Source organism: Cibotium barometz, chromosome 61 (genome assembly GCF_041138505.1).
Source record: "Cibotium barometz isolate CiBa-2024 chromosome 61, ASM4113850v1, whole genome shotgun sequence".
NCBI lineage: Eukaryota > Viridiplantae > Streptophyta > Polypodiopsida > Cyatheales > Cibotiaceae > Cibotium > Cibotium barometz.
Window position 1 is genome coordinate 30,189,791 of NC_141106.1, and position 15,258 is coordinate 30,205,048.

General features: G+C 38.2%; 1 pseudogene; it reads left to right on the forward strand.

Annotated features, from left to right (window-relative positions):
* The first annotated feature begins 13,212 nt into the window (after positions 1–13,212).
* Positions 13,213–14,417, forward strand: LOC147604742 (uncharacterized; annotated as a pseudogene).
* Positions 14,418–15,258: the final 841 nt, after the last annotated feature.

Consider the following 15,258-nt stretch of genomic DNA (forward strand, 5'->3'; position numbering starts at 1 on the left):
CCTAACCCCATCCAGTCCCATGGGTTAGCCAACCGCCCAACCACTATAGTGATGGGATCCAATTAGGAATTTGGTTAGGTTTTATCTTGGGTACCAGGAAAAAGAGTTCCCAGGGCCCCTAGCCAGATATTTAGGCAAACATAAAACTAGTCACACCACTTACACACCCAATATGAACTTGCCTTTTTCACATATTCAACAATCTTTAAAACAATCATTTAATGAAACCATAGTCACTAATCATAATTGTCAAAATCTCCGGTTGAATCCTTATTTCCAAACATTCCTTCTCATCGGTGTACCTATGGCATCATTGGCAACCAGAATACTCACCACCTGTTTACTCAGGGGCCTTTTCAATAGTTCCTAGCTCATAGTACCTGGTAATATAATCACATAAAAATATCCAGATGGAATCTTTGTTGAAGATCAGCAAGATCAACCAAAAGATCCATATAAAATAGCCATGGACTCATCCGTTGAATGGACCAGCAATGTCAATCAACAGATCCATATAAAAGAGCCATGGACTCATCCGTTGAGGACCAGCAAGGTCAATCAACCAGATCCATGCCCGAATTCAGAAAACAACTCTTACTCCTTATTCTAATATCTTCCCCGACGTAGTTGTGGGTATCTTTGGCGACCTAGAGCCCGAGCACCGTATGGTCAGCACCCTCTAGGATCCTTCGCAGGTCACCTAGAGCTTCACTCATAGGCCGCTTCCTTGGTCCCGCATCCACTGTATCGGAAGCTCATTTAAATCAAACCGAGGCTAGTCAAGACCTCGGTCGACCTTGCTACGTGAGACGTTCTCCGATGACTCTCCGTCTCAGCAGTTGCAACTTTAACAGATAGGTCTCCACGACCTCATTCACAAGACGATCAAAATGTTTTCCCAGCATTCTTGACATAAAACAGTCATTTAAAAACAGATTTCACATACAAGTACAGTTCTAATAATATTTCCATCTTTTCTCATTATTCCGCATCCTTTCACATTAGACCCCATCTTTTCTCATCTTACCACAATTTTATTTTCTTCATCGATCCCTATCACATCACATCATTCCCACATCAAATCACATCCAATCGCATCATCCACACATCAATCCACATCATCCATACATCCGTCCACATCATTCACATCAATTTATATTATCCACTCATCACTCCACATCCTTCACATCAATCCACATCATCCATACATCAATCCACATCATTCATACATCAATCCACATCATTCATACATCCATCCATATATCAATCCACATTATCCACACATCCATCCACATCTTCCATACATCCATCCACATCAATCCACACGTCAATCCACATCATCCAAACATCCATCCACATCAATTTATATCATCCACTCATCAATCCACATCATCCACATTAATCCACATCATTCATACATCAATCCACATCATTCATACATCCATCTACATCAATCCACATTATCCACACATCCATTCACATCTTTCATACATCCATCCACATCAATCCACATAATCCAAACATCCATCCACATCAATCCACATCAATCCACATCATTCATACATCAATCCACATCATTCATACATCCATCCACATCAATCTATAGTATCCACACATCCATCCACATCTTCCATACATCCATCCACATCAATCCACACGTCAATCCACATCATCCAAACATCCACCCACATCGATCCACATCCATTTATATAATCCACTCATCAATCCACATTATCCAAACATCCATCCACATCAATCCACATCAATTTATATCATCCACTCATCAATCCACATCATCCACATCATTTATACATCAATCCACATCAATCCACACATCCATCCACATCTTCCATACATCCATCCACATCAATCCACACGTCAATCCACATCATCCAAACATCCATCCACATCAGTTTATATCATCCACTCATCAATCCACATCATCCACATCAATCCACATCATCCATACATCAATCCACATCAATTTATATCATCCACATCATCCACATCATCCACATCAATCCACATTATCCATACATCAATCCACATCATTCATACATCAATCCACATCATTCATACATCCATCCACATCAATCCACATTCATTTATAGCATTCCCATTCCCATTCTCATCTAATCACATCTTTTTCTATCTCATCACTTATTTCTTCATTTATCCTCATCAGATCTCATCCACTTGTATCTGTCCATATATCTCATCACTTCACATACATTAACATCTATCCAGTTTACATCGCATCTTATCACATTCATTCACATCCCGATTCACATGCTAACACATTCATTCACATCTCTTATCATTCATTCACATCCCTTATCATTCATATCTATCCAATTTACATCACATCTCATCGCCTCAATTCCCGTTCATATCCATCACATTTACATCCACCTATATTTTCCCACATACATTCACATCCATACTTATCACATACACATCCACATCTATCTTTTCACATACATCCACATCCATACTTATCACATACACATCCACATCTATCCTTTCACATACACACATCCACATCCATTCTTTCACATACATCCACTTCTATTCTTCACATCCATCCTTTCACATACATACATCCACATCCATTCTTTCTTTTATAAAAATCAACTGCAATGGGAATAACACTTTTATAAAAATCCCTTTTTACATCTATTTATACATAATTTTAATTTGAAGGAAAATAACACTTTCAAAATAAAAATCAAAATAAATTCCTTTATGCATCTTTCTATGCATAAATCAAAATTAATGAGAATAACTCTTTTGAAATAAAAATAAATTTCTTTATGCATCTTTCAATGCATAAAATCAAAATTGATGAAAATAACACTTTTTGAATTTAAAAAATTTCTTTATGCATCTTTCTATGCATAAAGTCAAAATTTGCATGTTAAAGGGTACATGCATTTTTCCATGCATAGAATGAAAATAACACTTTTAGAGTACACAAACGATGGGGATTACTCTTTTTGAATAATAAAAGATAAAACTTATTTCACAAAATTTAAGAAAATTTTGCCATAACCTCCTTTGTATGACTGACCATTTTTCAATTTTTCCTATTCTTAAATTACTTAAAAATTATCCCCAAATGGTTTAAGGCATTCTAAACTAATCAAATTTCACTTTTAAAAGAGAAACAATATGAAAAGTTTAATTCCAACAATTAGATTACTTATCTAGGATAAAGAAAGGCTGAATTTAAGAAGAAGAGAGAGGGAAAGCCTTTCCAGCAAGGCATAGCATCATTTTACATTTTAAAACAAAACAAAAATTAGAAAACCATTAAAAGGAATAAGAAAAAGTAGGATTTCTAACTTACATGAATTTCTGGGAGCTTTCCTTTGGCTTGATGGTTTGAGGGATCTACTCTTGTTTGCAACAAGAGTGGCCATCAATTCTTTAGAAGAGGGAATGGTCAAAAACTAATGAATTATTAATAAATTCACAGTTTTTGACTCTAGGGAGAAGTAGAGTAACAGTGCATAAAACACTATTATCTATTTACAAAATTCATTTACAAAGGGGGAGGCTTCATTTATAGGAAAAAGTGAGCCTCTAACCAAGCAAACTGATTCTAGAATTTTCCAGATCAGTTTGGTCAATTTTTGACCATTTTTAGGTCAGTTTAGCTTACTTTTTGGATCTAGTTGAAGCAAGAGAGAGGAGAGATAAAAATATCTCATTGTTTGTGAGTTTAAAACTCAACCACACATGTGAAATAGGCGCCTCCTTCATGAGGGGAATTCCCCCACACTGAGGTGTCAAAAATGCATCATTTCTCTAAATATCTCTTCTTTTTTAACTAATATCCTTGTCCTTAGTCATTTCTTCATCTTATGTGAGTATTTACTCATTTTTGGGAGATTTTCTTTATTTCTTCAATTTATCTCCTCCCTACATTTGGATTAATCTCCTCCCTACATTTGGATTAATCTAATTGGCCCCTCAGAACCTTAATATAATTTTTTTCAAAAATCTGGACCTTAGGATAAGGCCTTTTGAATAGATTATAATTGATTTCTAATGCACCTTCTGAAAATCTTTTTGAACTTTTGTTTCGGGGAAATTTATTTTAATAAGAAGAGATATTTTTCCATCCAAAAATATCTAAAAATTGAATAACCTCTCTCTAGAATATTTTCTCTCTCCATGTCAAAAAAGGGTCAAACAGGATCTTTCTTTTATTTCAGAGAGGGGCATAATTATAAGATCAGAAGGGGAGGTTCTTACACCTACACACCTCAAAAGCTGGAGGGAGAAATCTTACAGACTTGAATCATAGAGTAAGCATACCTACTACCTTTAACATTTTGCATTGGACTTTGCTGGAGTCCAAAAGCTTTCAATGTTACAAAGAGAGTCTTCAATTATTCCATTGCAAGCAAGCAATCTTTGAAGTTCTTGACTTATTTCACACCTTCTTTTCCAAGTCGACTCATTTCACACCTTTTATCTCAACTAGCCGCTTGATATATTATAGGATTGGATATCATTTATGATAGAGTTAAAAATGCCCGGGGGCTTCACCTAAAAGTATGTAAGTGTAGCACATGAATTCATCAGTAGGGGTATACTAATTACAAAAAGCTAGAGAATCACATTTATAGGAGAGGGTTTTTTAACACTAGTTTGGTAGCTCAACAGAATATAAATATGTATTTTCAAAGGTTTGCTAAAAAAACCATATCTTGTGAATAGGGGCAGTATTTTAGCATTTCTCTTCTACGGCATGTCTTCTTGAATGTGTCAAACCTTAGAAAATTATTAAAATAATAAAAATAACCTTAAATATAATTGATAAATCAACACAACTAGAGGTATATCCAACACTATAATCCAAATAGCTTACGAATTTACAAAGTTGGTTCCTACATGTAAGAAAATTTAATGATCTCCACTCACCATAAACATTTTGGAATCTAGTTTGACTAGGAGGAAATCTTAATTAGGAGAAGTATTAAACAGAAAACCTATAGATCTTTGAGGAGAGTTTTTTTTTATTTTATGATTCATGTGAAATTTTATTTTGAGAAAACCTTTTTGGAAGCCCTAAGTGGTGGAATTCCACTCCAAGGTATCTAAAAACGATTTAAATTTTTTGGAAAGTCCTTCAACTTGGTTGTTTGATGGGAATTCTTGAATTCCATACTATTTGGGAGACATTAACTAGCATGTATGAGAGAACATGGAAGACCTAATTTCACATGTTTTCTTATTGGATATATGGCTATGTTTGGAGTACTATCGTAGATGCTCTTGATTGTGTAGCTTTTGAAATATGGTGCTTATCATGTCATGTATGGGGCACATGTATGTGAGAACAAGGTAGATGGAGCTTAGGATGTCATGAAATTAGAATGGATGAAGGCTAAGGTTATTAGATGATGTGAATGGACAAATTTAAATGTGGTCAATGCTAAAAAAGTAAGAACATTAAAGGTGCAAGGGTGCACAAGACATGTGGGCATTTATGGACACATGGATGGCACAAGGGTGCACATATCTTGTGGGATGGAGCTCCTTGAGAGCTATAAAAACATTTAATCCTTGGCTCATTGTTAGAGCTTGATTAATGATATTATTGAGTTTGTGACTTAATCATTGTGTCATTGTAGCTATTGAAATATGGTGCCCGTCATGTCATGTATGGGGAACATGTATGTGGGAGCAAGGTATATGGAGCTTAGGATGTCATGAATTAGAATGGATGAAGACCAAGGTTATTCGAGGATGTAAATGGATGAATGTAAAAGAAGGTCAATGGTCAAAAAGTATGCACATAGAAGGTGCAAGAGTGTACAAGAAATCTGGGCATTTATGGACACATGGATGGCACAAGGGTGCACATATCTTGGGGGATGGAGCTGCTTGAGAGCTATAAAAACATGTAATCTTCCACTCATTGTCAGCTCTTGATAATTAATGATATTATTGAGTTTGTGCATTAATCATTATGTCATTATAGCTACTGAAATATGGTGCCCATGATCTCATGTATGGGGCACATGTATGTTAGATCAAGGTAGATGAAGCTTAGAATGTCATGAAATTAAAATGGATGAAGGCTAAGGTTATTAGAGGATGTGAATGGATGAAGGCTAAGGTTATTAGAGGATGTGAATGGATGAATGTAAAAGGTGGTCAATGGTCAAAAGGTAGGCACATGGAAGGTGCAAGGGTGGATAAGGCATGTGGGAATTTATGAGCACATGGAAGACACCAGGGTGCACATATCTTGTGGAATGGACCTCCTTGAGAGTTATAAAAACATGTAATCTTTGGCTCATTATTATCAAAGATTGATTAATGATATTATTGAAGTTGTGCCTTAATCATTGTTGCATTGATTAATCTCTATCTTAATCTTGTATAAACATTTTCTTAGTCTTTCAGTATGGCCTTGATCACTTGTTATGAGGTGCCCTAGATCCATGTATTTTAACATGGCATCAAAGCCTCCTAGGGACTAGGTTCTTTGCAAGTGATTAGCTAGGATAAGTTAAAAGAATTCTCTTAGTAACATAGTTTTTCTTTCTTTCTTATTAGGGTCTAATTCTTACTGTTTAGAGCTTCTTTAATTAACAAATCAATAAGCTCAACTCTCACCATTTGCAAGCAAGAATCACCTCTCCTTGTAATAAGGAGGAATCTATTTTTAGGAAGAGTAACCAAAGAGAGAGAGAGAGAGAGAGAGAGAGAGAGAGCCCCATAGAAGTAGAGAGTTGGGCATGCATTTTCTTAAATACAGTCCAACAGCCTCGTTTCAATAGCCTCATTTTCTTAAATATAGTCCAAAAACCTTGTTTCAGTGGCCCAGCAGGCCTTTTAAAGTGATCAGATTACACCTTAGGAGCGCTTGTTGTGGTAGCTCGATTGGAATTCCATGGCACTGGATGGTATTTTGCAATATGTAGGTATGTAGGTCAAGGCTAGAGACCATCTTTCCTCAGATGATACTAAGGTGGTGGTAGAAGGGAAGTGAGTCCAATATGCAAGATATTGAGTCTCTAGAAGAGTTCTTGGATGTGCTTTTGAATGTTGGAGAAGAATTGGTTGTGGTGGAGTTCTTTGCAACTTGGTGAGGAGCATGCAAGGCCCTAAATCCCAAGATGTGCCAACTTGCACTACAACACATCGAGAGCACATCATTTTTTTGTAGCATTTTTAGAAGGAAAATATCAAGAGTTTAACGATGCTAAATAGTGAAAAATCATTGCTTAGCAACTCTTTTTGTTGCAGCAAAATATCGTTGCTCAAAAAGCGTATATAACAGCAAAAAAATGTTGTTATACTATAAGCTTCTTTTGCCGCCACGTAGCTTTTATCTTTTGAATATAATAAACTTGTTACTCTGAGCCTATCCTCCTCAAGCTCAAGCAAGACCTATATATCTACTCTTTTCCTTTATCTCCTATGCAAACAAGATTTCCATGAAGGCTTCTTGTGAGTATTTCCTTTTCTCTGTCCGAGTCTCTTTTAAGTTTTTTTCTTCTTCTTTTTCCCTTCTTATTGAAGCTTAACCATTACAAGTATTTTTCTTTCTTCTTTTTCCCTAATTAAGAGCTCTCCATTAAAGCTTCATATGGTGAGAGATCTTGATTTTTCTTAATAATTTTTTTTTCTTAACCTAGTTTAACTTTGTAGGTTTTCAACACATACAAGCCTTACAAGATATCTCTTTCTTGTATGTTTCTTCTTTCATACTTTTACATGTTTAAAAGGTCTGTAAGTTTTAGGGGTTTTAAGATTAGGTCTTGTTATTAATACCTTTTTTTCTTAATTTGGTTTGATTTTGTAGGCTCTCAATACATACAAGCCTCACAAGATATCTCTTTCTTGTATGTTTCTTTTATGCTTTTACATGTTATAGGGTTTGTAAGTTTTAGGCTTTTAAGATTAGGGTTTGTTATTTTTTCCATGATCTAAGGATAGCCTTTAGAGAGCTATAATTCTCTCAAGAGATGGCCATATACCTTAGCCTCATGTATGAGACTTATGCATTAGCCATATGCATTAGCCATACGCATAAGGCCATATGCATAAGCTTTATGCATGAGCCTTATGAATAGGTCACATGCATGAGACTTGTGAATAAGCATGCCGGTAGCTTCCAATGCATGCCAGCAGTAGCTACCAAGGCATGGTGGTAGCTTCCAATGCATGTTGGTAGCTACCTAGGCATGCTGGTAGCTACCAATGCACGCTAGTGGCTACCTAGGCATGATGGCAGCTTTCAATGCATGCCGATAGCTACATAGGCAATAGTGTCCAATGCATGCCAGTGGCTATCTAGGCATGCCAGTAGCTTCCAATGCATATGCCAATAGTTTGCATGTCGGTGGCTACCTAGGCATGCCGGTAACTTCCATGTTGGTGGATACCTAGGCATGCCAGTAGCTACCTAGGAATGTCGATATCAAGGCATACCGGTAGCTACCTAGGCATGCCGGTATCTTCCAATGCATGTCGGTAGTTGCCAAGACATGCCGGTAGCTACCTAGGCATGCTAGTAGCTTCCGAGGCATGTCGGTAGCTACCTAGGTATGTCGGTAGCTTCCAATGTATGTCGGTAGCTTCCAATGCATACCGGTAGCTATAGCCATGTGCATGTGTTAGCCTTATGCATGCATTAGCCTTATGTATGCTAGTAGCTATAGCCATATGCATCATTAGCCTTATGTATGAATTAGCCTTATGCATAAGCCTCATGCATTGGAGTATGCATAAGAGTTTTAAGTATTTATGTTTCTTCTTCGATAGATGGAAATTAACTTGCAGCACGATGTTACACGTGGACGAGGAGTAGATATCTCAACAATATTTGTAAGTATACACTACAACAAAATGAGAGTGTGGCAGCGAAAATAGTAGGGAGATGTCAGGATATTTTTGTTTGCTAAAAATGCTATGATTTTTGCTACAACGGGTTCACTATGCCGAGCAACAAAAATAGTAAAGAAATATCGCTCCTCACAGTAGCGAAATTTATTGTTCAGCAGTAAAAGTACTGCACAATAAAAAAAAGTTGGGGGCAAAGTGGGAAGTCTACACAAGACTCCCCAATTTATCCTAGCTCTTTTTTTAAAATTAAAACAAAGTCACAGTTTCATGACACAATCATAAACATGAAAAATACATAGATTGGGAAGAATGCAATTGAGCCCAAATTTATTTTATTTCATAAAGTGTCGAGACTTTAGCCATATGTACAAAAAATATATCAATGAAGCGGTGACTAATCGTAATCCTGATCGGATTCCAAGTGCTCATCATCATGGTCTCATCTGTCTCTTCATTTTCTTCCACCGCTTCATGCTCTCGAGTCGAAGTGTGAATCCCCTTGCTTCCATTAGTTAAGAAGCACTCGCCGTTGCTTGTTGTTGAAAATCATGTGGGTGCTATCTCATGAAGTTGCATGCTTGCCTCCACTCCTCGTGCATGCAAACGCTAGGCTTTTGCAAATTATTATTTACTTCTCTCTTGATATTTTCTCTCCTATTAGAGAGGAAAAGCTTGATTCTTCTCTTCATCCACTCCTTTGAGAAGCAAAGACCTGGATGTGGAACAAGGAACTCTGACTTAAGCACATCAATGACGTAATGATTTTAAAGCTCATCTTGTGCTTTCCACTTTTTGAAGGAGTTCCTGAACTCCAGGTTAGCAAGTACATGCATGCGGTTCATGACTTGCTTCCCTCGTGCATCCATCATGAGGGCACCATCAACATCCACGTTGTATGGATCGAATGGTGCAATGGATCTCTTAGGGGCTAGCTCATAATGAGTAGATGAAGAGCCCCCCTACTAGGGAGATGCATCGAGAGACCTAGTGCTGCTTTTGCCAAAGCAAAAGCAGCTTGCTCCCCCCCGCTAGCATGTCTACTAGCCCCCAAACTCCCTACTACATCGTCGTTATGTGGTGAAGATGGATGTGAGGGAGAAGGGGTGGGTCTAGTCAAGATAGGTGATGTAGGCTCATCACAGCCATACCATGATGAGCCAGTACCACTTGGCCCCACGCCACTCAGACCAGCGCCTAATCAAAGGCATGATCTGCTCTGACTAGCCAAGTGGGGTAGATTGCCCCCATGGCATCGACGACTCCGATGGTAAGCCTGCCTGTATATAAGATTAAACAATAAGACATATAGAATGCATAAAAGGTTAACTTTGTGTATGTTAAAAGGTTTGATAGAACCATACCTGTGTAAACTGAGACCAAGCATGTTGCCCATATTGTTCGTTTATAATAGATAGAAGATTTTCCACATATAGGTCTTGCAATGGGTCAAATGACATTGCCTATATATACATGCATAAGAGTCAATTTCTTGAAGCATAAAAACATAAATGCCTTATGCATAGAGCCTTATGTATAAAGCTCTATGCATAGAGCCTACACATAGAGTCTTATGCATAGAGCCTTATGCATAAATCCTACGCATAGAGCCTTATGCATAAATCTTTATGCATACAACCTTATTTATAGATCCTTATACATAGAGCTATGCATATAGCCTTATGCATAAATCTCTATGCATAGAGCCGGATGCATAGAGCCTTATCCATAGAGCTCTACGCATAGAGCCTACGCATTGAAGCTTTATGCATAGATCTTGCAAGAGCCTATGCATAGAGGTAAAACTAAGCTAAACCTAACCTAGCACCCAAGGGTACAATAAATGAAAAACATGTTGTAATCAATCAAAAGAAGAAGAGAGCTTACCACTCTTATGTGAAGCCAAAAGAGAGGATTAGTGCAAGACATGCAAAACAAAAGAGGCAACAACATAAGATTGCACTAACAGAATAATGCATAAAGGCTTATATAAAAAAAGCAACATGTGATATTAGAACATTGTTGAGATCTTCCACAATATTGCTTAGACAAGAAGGGTGGGTAGTGCCCCTTTTTTAGGACTTTCCACGTGCTCCCCACTATCAAAGCCAAAGGTAGCTTATCTTTTACAATAGAAGGATAGTGAAAAGATCAAGGGATCCCCCTCCATTATAACCACCTACTTGCGGATAACCACTTCTAACTTTACTTAACCAACTTTCTAAATGGCCTACAATAATGCCCCATATCTCTACGTGTTGTGCCCCGTAGCTTAGTGGTGGTAGAAAATGCCGATAACCCACTCCCCACGTTCTGAGCACCACCTCAGTATTACACATGTGGAGGTGGAGAACTATAACCACTAGAGATCCGTCACCAAGAATAAGAAGACTCAACGTAAAAGGAGGGCAACCGATCACTATAGATGGTGATGGGAGGATAGCATATTCTTAGGTAGGAATAGAGATAGATGCTCTGATATATGGAATCTATGAGGAGTACCATTGTTGTATGATCGCAACTATTACTTAGCAGTTGTGTCATGAAGCTCGAGAGTGTGTTTGTAATCAGGTAATGTTAGCACTATTGCGCAATTGTTTTATATTAGTATGTCCTATTTCTGGAATATAACCAAGAGCAATCTTTCCATTTCATTATTGTTCCGAGTTGTCATCTATTTCTAGGTCTGTAGTCTTATTGTTCTACTGAATATGTTGCTTGTTCATGTTAAAAGTGAGTGAGATGTTCAGTGGAGTGTTGCAAAGAGAGAGAGAGAGAGAGAGAGAGAGAGAGAGAGAGAGATTGAAGGATTTCTCAATAAAGTTATGTTTAGCGTGACCCCTTGACTATATGGGAGTTAGTATTTGTACCTGGAAACTCAAGTTGGGTGACTATAAGTCACCCATGGCATTGCCTATGAGACGGGTCTATTACCACACAGACTGTTGTCTTGCCTTTCCACTGTGTGAGGAAAATCTGTAACAACAACAACAAGAAACACGGCAATCTTGTTGGGGATAATCACTTAGAATAAGTCTAAAGAGAAACCATAGCATGAAAGGGATTCTCTAGAGAAGCGAATACAGAGAGCTTCCCACTACACAACTCAAACAACTTTAGGCATGCTTCCTGCATGTTCAGGGATCTAAGGATGATGAAAAGTAATGCCTTCCAAGAGACCTTCTAGCAAGCTTGCAGCTAGGAGTGTCTCGCATTGTTGAATTAAGAAGGTAGTGTTGAAACTTCTATGATCCCACATGAGCAAGAAGAAGTGTCAGAATTTAGGCATGACTTAGACCAAGAAAAGGAGTGCCAAGAGTGAGAAGCTGGGAAAAGTCTAGGTTCAAAAAGCCTATGAAGGGTGGAATAGCAAAACCATGAAGAACAACCACAATAAAACCCCTGAAAAAGTTTCAAGGGAGCCATGGCATCATTAGCCAAGAATTTCCCAGTGTATTAATTAACACTAGTTTTGTACTCGGACATTAAAGTGTCCAAGGACAAAAAAACATCCTGAAAGTGAGTCCAATTCATTGATTTAATTTGAAACCCTCTCAATCCCAATTCCCAGCTCTAATGGCTCAGAGACATGCTCTAAGATGCAAAAAAAAATCTCATTTTTTGTTTCCGTAAAAATTTCATCATTAGCTTTACCCACTTGTAAAAAGTTTAAAACGGATTATTCAACTTTTAATATCCTACTCTGCAAAAGCTATCCATAGCATATGAAGTCATGGCCAGTTGTTCGAGCGTGAAAGCACTATAGCAATTGAAGTGGCGACCATGTCATCATGCTGAACATAGGCTCTCTACGTTCACGAACAGCCAGCGTCGAAAATCTGTGAGTTCACGAACACATTTTTTGCATTGCATAGCTCTGTTGCACTTCCACTGTGTGCCATTGCAGGTCAGCAAAAATGTTAAGATATGGCAAGTTTATGCGTCCCTGCTGTGCCTAATGCTTCTCTGCTGTGCCTAATGCTGTTTATGCATCTCTGCTGTACCTAATGCTCCTCCCCCCTCATCTACACTACAAGGAGAGCCTAGCCATGAATTTTGTAGAGCTTTAGAGGGCCGAGAACTCCTATATCTAGCCCTCAAATTCGGGGTACAATGGGCACAACAAGCTCACCCTCAAGATTGGATACATAAGAAGTATAAGGGTAAGATTTGCAGTTACAATGCACGGAAGCACCTATTCAAATGTATTTTTGATGGAGATGCCAATGCATACTTCCTCACATGGCAAGGCATACGAGATGTTTTGATAGAAGAATCAGACAGCTGCAATGATTGCTCGCATGATAGAGCCATATTTGAAAGAGGCTAAAGAGAGATGCAATGATGCAAAACAGTTTGCCAGTATCTGATGCAATTCTTGATGTGGATGCTGTGATGATATGCAACATGTAATGGATGTGATGGTGGGTTTGCAATCTATGCGTGACAGGTTGTTGGAAGATGTAGACAGAAATGCAGTGAACATTGATAACTTAGTTATGCATAGTCTTTGTCCTCGTGAGGCTATAGTATATGTTGATATGCCAACAAATGACATGCGAAATTCCCAAATCATCTCGCAAAAGTGAGGGAGACCGCCAAAGAAGGTGATGCTTGGATGAGGTAGGCCACGACAGCATGAGGATGGCACACACAGTCAAGAAGTTGATGCATCAAGGAGCAAGAAAGCTCCTAGAAGAGCAAAGAAGAATGAGAATACTAGTGTGAGAGGTCGGCCACCTCGTCAAGACTCAATGCAAGAGGATTCAGGTGATGAACATGCATCAGTTGGTGAGGGTGATGTTGTGGAAGATGAGCTACTTGAGGCTGAAGGTCCGGTTTTGCATGAAAGTGATGGTGCAAGTGAGGTGGCTATACGTTTTCCCTCTTGGGTAAGTGGCAATGGCCTTCATGAAGAGCCTGCCAGCACATTCAAGCCCTTGCCAAGATGGTTGGATAATGCAGGACCAGATTTGGGACAAATACCTCGCGAGTTCACAGAAAGTCAGTTATTTTTGTCTCTCTTCCCACTTGATTTGGTAGATATGATTGTGTATGAGACTAATCGCTATGCAAATGAGAAGAGAAACAAAGTGTTGGAGAGATCTAACTCGACTCGCAAATGGGTACCTCTTGATAGACACTCATTCTTACACTTTTTAGGCGTTTCTCTTGGCATGGCTTTGCAATTTATGCCTCACAAGACGTACTATTAGCGAGGAGATAGATATGGGGTCATAAGATATCCTCACTATGCTGAGAAGATGGGCCAAACTGAATACCAAGAGATTAAACACTTTTTGCATATATGTGATAATGTGCAAAGACCTCTTACAAGAGGCATAAAGGAGTACAAGTTGTGGCAAATACTACCTCTGGAGGAAATACTGAATGCAACTTTTCAATTGCATTATAATTGTGGAAAGCATGTAACCATTGATGAGAGGATCATTCCCTCAAAATTTAAACTAAATCCTTGTCGAGTTTACAATCCCAAAAATCCGCACAAATTTGGGATTCAATTATGGAATCTATGTGATTCTATGTGACCGGTTATAATGACTCTTTTCGTATATATGATAAGCTTCCTTGTCCTGAGCTATCATTGCATGTTGTATCGTTAGTTGCCAAGCAAAAGGGTCACCATGTATTCTTTGATAGATGGTTCAACTCCGTAAAACTTTTGATGCATTTGTCAAATGAGGGATATGGTGCAACAGGAACATACATATCTAATCAAAAGCATTTCCCTGGCAAGGACATGTTGAATATTGAGCGCATGGAAAGAGGAACTTCAAAGTTTGCATACTGTCGTGACCATGGCTTGTTGGCATGTAGTTGGATGGATAAGAAGCCTATTTTGTTGGCATGTAGTTGGATGGATAAGAAGCCTATTTTGTTTGCATCAACAAATGTATATGGTATGCATGAAGGAGAGGTCCAAAGACAAATTGGTAATGGATGAAAAGTTGAAGTTCCATGTCGAGAGATTGCTGTCCACCAATACAATAAGTTCAAGGCAGGTTGTCAAGTGTTTGATAGCATGGTGTTGGGATTTGGATATAGTATGGAAATGTTTGGTACTAGTGCAAAGAGGATTGTGAAATCTGCAAATCGTCCTGTACTGACATAATTTGGGCAAGAAGTGAACTAGAAATGCATGCTTTTACTCAAATACATCATCTCCATGCTTTCTCACATGGAGCTAGTTATCTATACATGGCATCTTATTGCCTATTGCATGGCCGAGTATCTTCCATGCCATGTACTCTCGTTTCCATTTATTGTGCTTATATCACCATTTCCACCTTGCTGTTTTAGCTATGCATCCATAACTTCATGCAATTTTATATTTACTAAGATGATTTTTGCTTTGAAAAATGACTTTGC